Genomic DNA, 7,183 nt, shown 5'->3' with positions numbered 1-7,183 from the left:
CCTCAGCTTCATTTTTGCTCTCATTTTCCGTGCGGCCCTCACAATCGGTTTGAGTCTCACCATCCTTTCGGCCCTTACTTTCGGTACGGCCCTGGCCTTCGTTACGGCCCTGGCTTTCCGGCTCAGTGTTAATCGCCACATTTTTCTCTTCGGGGGGGGCTGATGGAGTCACCCCTTCTGCCGCCGCACCAGTAGGTGAGAAGGGCCCCTCATCGCCCGGTAAAGTAATTAATGGCGTAGGAGGAGGAGGTGAATAAGGGTATGATCTGATTTTGCTCATGAGGGGTTTTCTGCCCGGAACTGCTGATATTGCAGCATCGGCCGCAGCTGTTACTTGAGCAGAAACTGTTTCATTGATAACATTTTCTGATTTCTCATCTTTCTTTTGCTGATCTTTCGCATCACATTCTGCTTTCCATTCCTTCAGGGTCTCACGTAATAGACGCCATACGATCGCCAACTTACAGAGCTCTTTCTGTCCTTTAGAGATCTCATCAAACATTTTCCAGCCCACTGCTTGCCATGCATCCACACTGAATGCATGTAGACATTCGTCTGATCACCCCGTGGGACTCGGCACAGGGTCCACCATACCCTGGGCCACAGAGCACTGACACCAATATGAGGATGCTGCAAATGGCGTTTATTCAACTGCGTCACGCCCTTATATACTGTCTGTCGGTCATCCCGCCTCCCTTAACCCTTCTCTTTCCGTACATCGCGAGATCTTCCGAGCGCCAATCCCTACAAGTCCCCCCTCACTATGGCGGATGACCGACGGTACAAACTGGCGTTACAGCTATAAGTGATCCCACCACCTCATGGTAATTCGTGTACCGGTGGGTACCCGCACTCTGTATAAAGAGTTTCCGCACGCAAACAGTCAGTGCTGGTATCCCACAACAAACCATAATAACCACCACCAAAAGGATTCCAAATAGGGTCAACGTTTTTCAGTCAATCAAAGACAGGAGCCATTGCCAGGTCGACAAGAGGAGATTGTCAAGCCACTGTCACCTGCCTCCTGTAATTGATTGGCTTTGTCTAAAAGCATATCATAGTCCCCCGCTTATGGGGTACACACAGCGGTTGCTGTAAAGTGGATCTGCGGTGTTCAAAACATCGGTCACACCATTTTGATGTTCGGCTGGTGCGTCTCCAGAGTTGTTGTCCACAGCGGTCATACTTGGTAAGCACCCAAGGGTCACAACGACCACAGTGCAGGTACTCAGATGATCTTCTGAACGGCATCCTGCAAAATAACTCACAACAAATCGTTATTGACTGAGGTCTGGTTTCAACCACCGTGACGGCACCCAGCGCACACGTGAGTCTGGGTGCTCTGATGACTGTACTGCAGCATACCCTCTTCCCTGTGTCACCAAGCGCCACCCTCCTTCCCACTTTCCTGTTTCTGGGTCACGGACCAATACTGGTGGCCCTACTCCCCTTATCGCCTGTTGCCAATGCTTCTGCATTGGACTCTGTGACTCTGTACCATGGGCAAACTGATTGAGTGCAAATAGTGCTAAAGCCAACAACCGTGCATTACGGTGCACAGGGGTCTCACGAGCAGAACGTCGGCATTTGGGATTTTGTTGCTGATGATTTTCGTGGTCAAGAGGGTCTGTCTCTTGGGGTACCTGCTCCCCCTCCCTAAGAACATCAAGCTTGGCTTTCAATGTGCGATGTGCGCGTTCTACAATGGCCTGTCCCTGACTGTTATAGGGAATACCGTGAAGCAGTCGGATTCCCCAACGATCTGCCCACTGTTGGGTAGAAGCTGCGGTAAAACAGGACCCATTATCTGTTTTGATAGTGCGTGGGCAACCTAACCACGCCATGGCAGTCAGCCAATGTTGTTGCGCTGCACGGGCCGTAACCTTTCTGTGAAGAGTCGCAACGAGAACGCCACTGCAGGTGTCGATGGTGACCGCAATGTGAGGGGATGGCTGAAAGGGTGCATACATGGTGAAATCAGTTTGCCATAACTCCGAGGGCTCTAGCCCCCGCGGATTCACTCCCGCGAGCCACAAAGGAGCATGCTGACAGTGAGGACAAGTAGCCACAACGTCCCGTGCCTGGTGTAAGGGAATGTCACAGTGCCGTGACAGTGCCTTTGCCCCAATGTGTAAGTCATGGTGTAACTGCCGGGCCTGCTGTAGAGTGTTCACCTGACGAGCAGCTAGGTCAGCGCGACGATTTCCATCATAATAGAACCCTGAATGATTCGTGTGCGCTGTCACATGAATAATTGAGACGGGCGCAGAACGTCGCGTAAGCGCTGCTTCCAACATGACGGCTACGTCCGAAATAGGCCAGCCAGATTCTGCCATAGTGTGTATCAGTTTCGCCACATATATCGAATCTGTTACGATGTTCGAGGGCTGTTCAGGAAACAAGGAAAGAGCCATGCGAATCCCATGGGCTTCGAGTTTCTGCACTGAGCACGATTCATCCTGGTATACCATTCTTTTCCAATCAGTGCCTTCTTGCCATACAACTACTGCTCGCTGCGTCTGTGAAGACGCATCTGTAAACAGAGTAGGACCTTGCACCGGTTGTTCACTGATGCGTAGGACTGGCTTCAGACACAGTAACGGCAAAAAGGTCTTTGCCTCAAGAGTGGGCCCATACGCTAGGTGTCCCAGAAAACCCTCAAAGGCCAAAGCCAGTTCGTCCTGTTGGCTCAGGTTCCTTTGCCATGTTTCCGCACGTACCGGCAGCCAGATTCTGTCTGGCTCTTTCCCAAACACCCTACGGGTTACTTCGCGGCCCCGCAAAATCAACAATGCCAGTGCCTTTGAATAGGCTTGAAAAGCCGTTTTTATCTGGGTGGATGTAATCCACCATAGAGCCCTAGGCTTCGAGGGTTCACCTTGGCCTACCAGTCCAATAGCACCCTTCTTTGTCAGGCTCAAATACAGTTGCAATGGTTCTTTTGGCTGCCATCTGTGCAAGCTTTCTACACTCATGAGTTCTGCAATTCTATTCAATGAGTTCTTTGCTTCCTGAGTCAAAGTCCTTTTCTCCCACGGGTGGTGTCCTTTCAAGAGCTCATATAGAGGACTCATCCAATCGGGAGGAATGGGCAAGACACCATTTAACCACTGCAAAGCTCCAACTAATTTCTGTAAGTCATGTAAAGTATTAACGACTGGCTCCAAGATCTGCTGTTGTGCTCGGACTGCATGAGGGCCAATGCTGAGCCCTAAATACTTACAGGCTGGCCCTTTTTGCGTCTTAGCCTCCTGCACTTCCAGGCCTTCCGCTTGCAGAGCCTGTAAAATTTGTTGCTCACCAGAACGGAGGGACTCCTCCGAAGGCGCTGCCACCAAAATATCATCCATGTAGTGATAGATGACCAACTGAGAATTGTTTTGTCTTACCGGCTGCAGGGCAAGGGCCACTGCCCTTTGACACAAGGTTGGTGAATTTTTCATGCCTTGCGGCAAAACTGTCCACTGATACCGCTTTGCTGGTTCAGCTAGGTTGGTCGCTGGGAGTGTAAAGGCAAACTTTTCTTGGTCTTCCTCTGCTAACGGGATAGAGAAAAAACAATCTTTAATGTCCATGATCAAAATTGGCCAGCCATCTGGCAGAGCAGAGGGAATAGGTAGGCCGGGTTGTAAAGGCCCCATGTCTTCCAATACCGCATTGACGGCCCGCAAGTCCTGTAGTAGCCGCCATTTGTTCTTGTCCTTCTTTGGGACAACAAAAATGGGTGTATTCCATGGACTAGTGCTCTCAACAAGGTGTCCCTTTTCGAGTTCTCTATTTACTATTTCAGTCGCCGCTAGTAATTTTTCTTGCGTGAGGGGCCACTGTTCTACCCAAACCGGATCAGTGGTTTTCCACTTCATACATACCGCAAGCTCGCGGCGCATCAGGTAGACAGTGGCCCCACTCAAAAATTTGACAAGCGGACACCCCATTGTTGCAACACGTCACGGCCAAGTAAAGGCTCAGACACCTGTGCCTTATGCGGTCTGACATTAGCAACCAAGACTGACCCGTCGGAGTCCTGGGCAGAAACCCAACAAGCCAGCAGTGAATGTTCTGACAGAGAGTTACCACCCAGTCCTTCCAAGCGGCTTTGTACAGTAGGCCAAGAATCCGGCCACATACCATGAGGAAGACATGAGACATCAGCACCTGTATCCATGAGTGCAGAACACCACAGCTCACGCGGTGTGATGTTGTCGGCCACTATCCGTATACAGACCTGTACATGCGGCCTGTCCCAGCAATCTAACACCAAGGCCACTTGGGGTTCCGTGACTGTTCCATCGCCGTTGCGGAGGATGCGTTGCGGGGCTCTTGTGAGGTGGGGGGAGGCATGCCCCGCTGTCTCCCCCGAAAGCCGTTTCCCGCTTGGCAGGTCTTTGCCAGATGTCCTGTTAGTCCGCATTTCCAACAAGGCCCCGGAGGACCTCCTGACTCACGCTTCTCTGCTTTGCATTGATCTCTCTTATGCCCTTTGCGACCACAACGGTAGCAAACCACCTGTCCGGGGCTACCTTTTAGCTCCGGAGCCCTTACTGCAGCCACAACTGACTGTACCACTGAATCAGGAACCTCCCGCTGCTTTTTCAATACTGCCTCTACCATCACTCCAAGGGATGCCCCCAGAGGCACAGTTCGTAAGATCGCTTTTGTAGTTTCATTCGCCTGCTGTCTAACACACTCCAACAATACTGGTCCTTTAGCTGAATCAGGGAGATGCGCCTGCTCTATGGCTCCCTGTAACCGGTCGCAAAATTTTGGAAATTCCTCCGCTACCCCTTGCTTGATTTTCGTCCATGGCTCCTTTGGAGTCATCAGGGGTGCAACAGCTGTCAAGGCTGCACGCGCCGCCCGCGTCGACGTTGTTAATTCCCTAGGTGTAAGTTGTCCCGCCTGTTGCTGCGGCGTCAGCTGACCAGGGTCTGACCCTCGCAGACGCTGTACTGACGAATGAGGTAATGGGTTGGGCCTTTCTTGTTGGGCCTCAACTAGTGCCGCCTGCAACTTATTTGTCCAAGCTTCTTTCCAAATCAAAAAAAAAGTGGGAGTCAAAATCATACTGCAAAACTGTCGCGAATCCCAGGGAGTCAGTGAACCGGAAAAAACCACATCTAAAAGAGAGCCTGTCATGGGATGTCCTAAGCCGTATTCATCCACGGCCTTCTTCACTTGTTGTAAAAGCTTGCTATCTAACGGAGACCACTCCACCCCCACACCACCTGGACCAGCTCGGACTGGGCAAACTAAAGGGGGTCCTTCAAAACGTATGCCGTCCATAACACATTCCTTTGCTACAATTTTCCAGTCTGGCAACGTGATCTTTGGTGAATCGGGAACTCCTTTCTGTTCCCCAGCTGCTTGTAGCAGCTGCCGCTGTTGCTTCACCTGCTCCTGTATCTCCTCTACTACTCGCTGCAACATCTGCAGCGGATCTGTAGCTGGGCCGGGCACAGGTATTAAAGACATAGGCGTTGCTGTTTCACTGGCTGCTGCCGACTGCGCCTCACAGCCGGAGATAGCCTTTTGTTTTACCGCTGCGTGCGGCGGACGACAGCGGTGTCCGCCCACCAGTTGCCACGCCTCCTCTAACCGTTGAGCCGACCCCTCGATTGAGTCCGGACCACTCTCTTCCTCTTCCGCTACGCGCGTAAGAGGGGGTGTCCCGACTTTCCTTCCTCCTTCCTTTGGCCGTGCTCCGCCTCTCCCGACCTCCGGAGAGACATCCGGGGAGAAGGCGGATGTCGGCGCCATCTTAGGGTGAGCTTGTGGCGCGGTTCGCAAAACACGTCCCGGCACCCAATCCTCCGGATCATACAGGGGAACCGCTCCCTCCTCTACCTGCTCCTTTTCTGATCCCTTCATCACAGCCCTCTCCGCCTCCTCTAGTCTCTGCCTCTCCTTCTCCCGTCTCCTTTGCTCAGCCACGGGTTCCTCTGCCTCCTGAATTAACTGTCGATCTTTCTCCCGCTCCCCCTCTCTCGCCCGTTCACGCTCCCGTTCAAACTCCTCCCAAGGGTATCCCGGTGGTTCGGCCGGTGCCGACGGCTGCACTGGGAGCACCAGAGGCGTCTGCTCCGCTACCTCCATCAGCCCTTCTGTCCGCGCCCCCCCATCCGCCTGCACGCCCCGCTCCGCCTGCGCGTGCATCAATCTCTTTGCTTCCTTCCATGTTAAGCCCTCCTCTCGCACTTTCCTGAAAATCGCCCTAATCCGCCCCCACGTCTTTAACTCCGGACCATGCTGCGTCGCCATAGCCCGTTCCGCTAAAGCCGCGGTGCATTTCGGCCAGCACTCAGGAGACAATATGTCCCCCGGGCGCTCTATCGCTTCCTCTTTCAGGAGCCGCTCTAGGCAAGCTTTCGCTTCTTTTTGTCCCATAGGGATTTTTACCTCTCTAGAGCACGAGTCCAACACCTTCAGGACTCCTTCCATGCCTGGCCAGGCCTTCGATTACGCCCCGCGTAATCCGCCGATGTCCAATCACGTCGGGGTCACCACTTGTAGACATTCGTCTGATCACCCCGTGGGACTCGGCACAGGGTCCACCATACCCTGGGCCACAGAGCACTGACACCAATATGAGGATGCTGCAAATGGCGTTTATTCAACTGCGTCACGCCCTTATATACTGTCTGTCGGTCATCCCGCCTCCCTTAACCCTTCTCTTTCCGTACATCGCGAGATCTTCCGAGCGCCAATCCCTACAATGCAGTAACTGTTGTGGCTGTAAAGCCTTGCACCTTATACCGTATTAAAATCCGTTTCAGGCTTTGTTCTGGGGTTTTAACCCCTTTTCTTTTTAATAGGGCTTTACAGGTAGACAAAATCGTCTCCTTTTCTTTTGTTAATTTCTGCCCCATTCTAACAGTTTAGTCCCCGGTGGCTCAACTTTTTAGGTGTCTAGGCTCAGGTTCGGACCAGGCAGATTCCACTGCTCTCAGCTTCACTGGGCTCCGTCTCCGCAGCTTTTCTCGCTGCCGATATACTCTTTCACAGCTCTCGTCGCCGCTGGTATACTTCTCTCTAGTGCTGGATTTATCACCGTTAGATGATCTGTTCGCTCAGGCGCATCAGGGTCACCATTTGTCGCGGTAGAGACGGACACGACGAGTAATAGATCACGCAAAATGGCTACTTTATTGTTCTAACACACCTTTTTATCCCCTTCTTCAGAGTA

General features: G+C 52.4%; 1 long non-coding RNA gene across 1 annotated transcript; it reads right to left on the bottom strand.

The window, feature by feature from the left end:
* Nucleotides 1-622: 622 nt before the first annotated feature.
* LOC126035523 (uncharacterized) lies at nt 623-6,720 on the bottom strand. The gene is made up of 2 exons (XR_007504966.1): nt 6,397-6,720; nt 623-1,252 (listed from the first exon to the last, which is right to left on the bottom strand). It is a non-coding gene; the product is annotated as an uncharacterized LOC126035523 (long non-coding RNA).
* Nucleotides 6,721-7,183: the final 463 nt, after the last annotated feature.

This window comes from Accipiter gentilis, chromosome W (assembly GCF_929443795.1).
Source record: "Accipiter gentilis chromosome W, bAccGen1.1, whole genome shotgun sequence".
Taxonomy (NCBI): domain Eukaryota; kingdom Metazoa; phylum Chordata; class Aves; order Accipitriformes; family Accipitridae; genus Astur; species Astur gentilis.
Note: the sequence above shows the minus strand (reverse complement) of the source record. Positions and strands in the feature narration are given on the sequence as shown.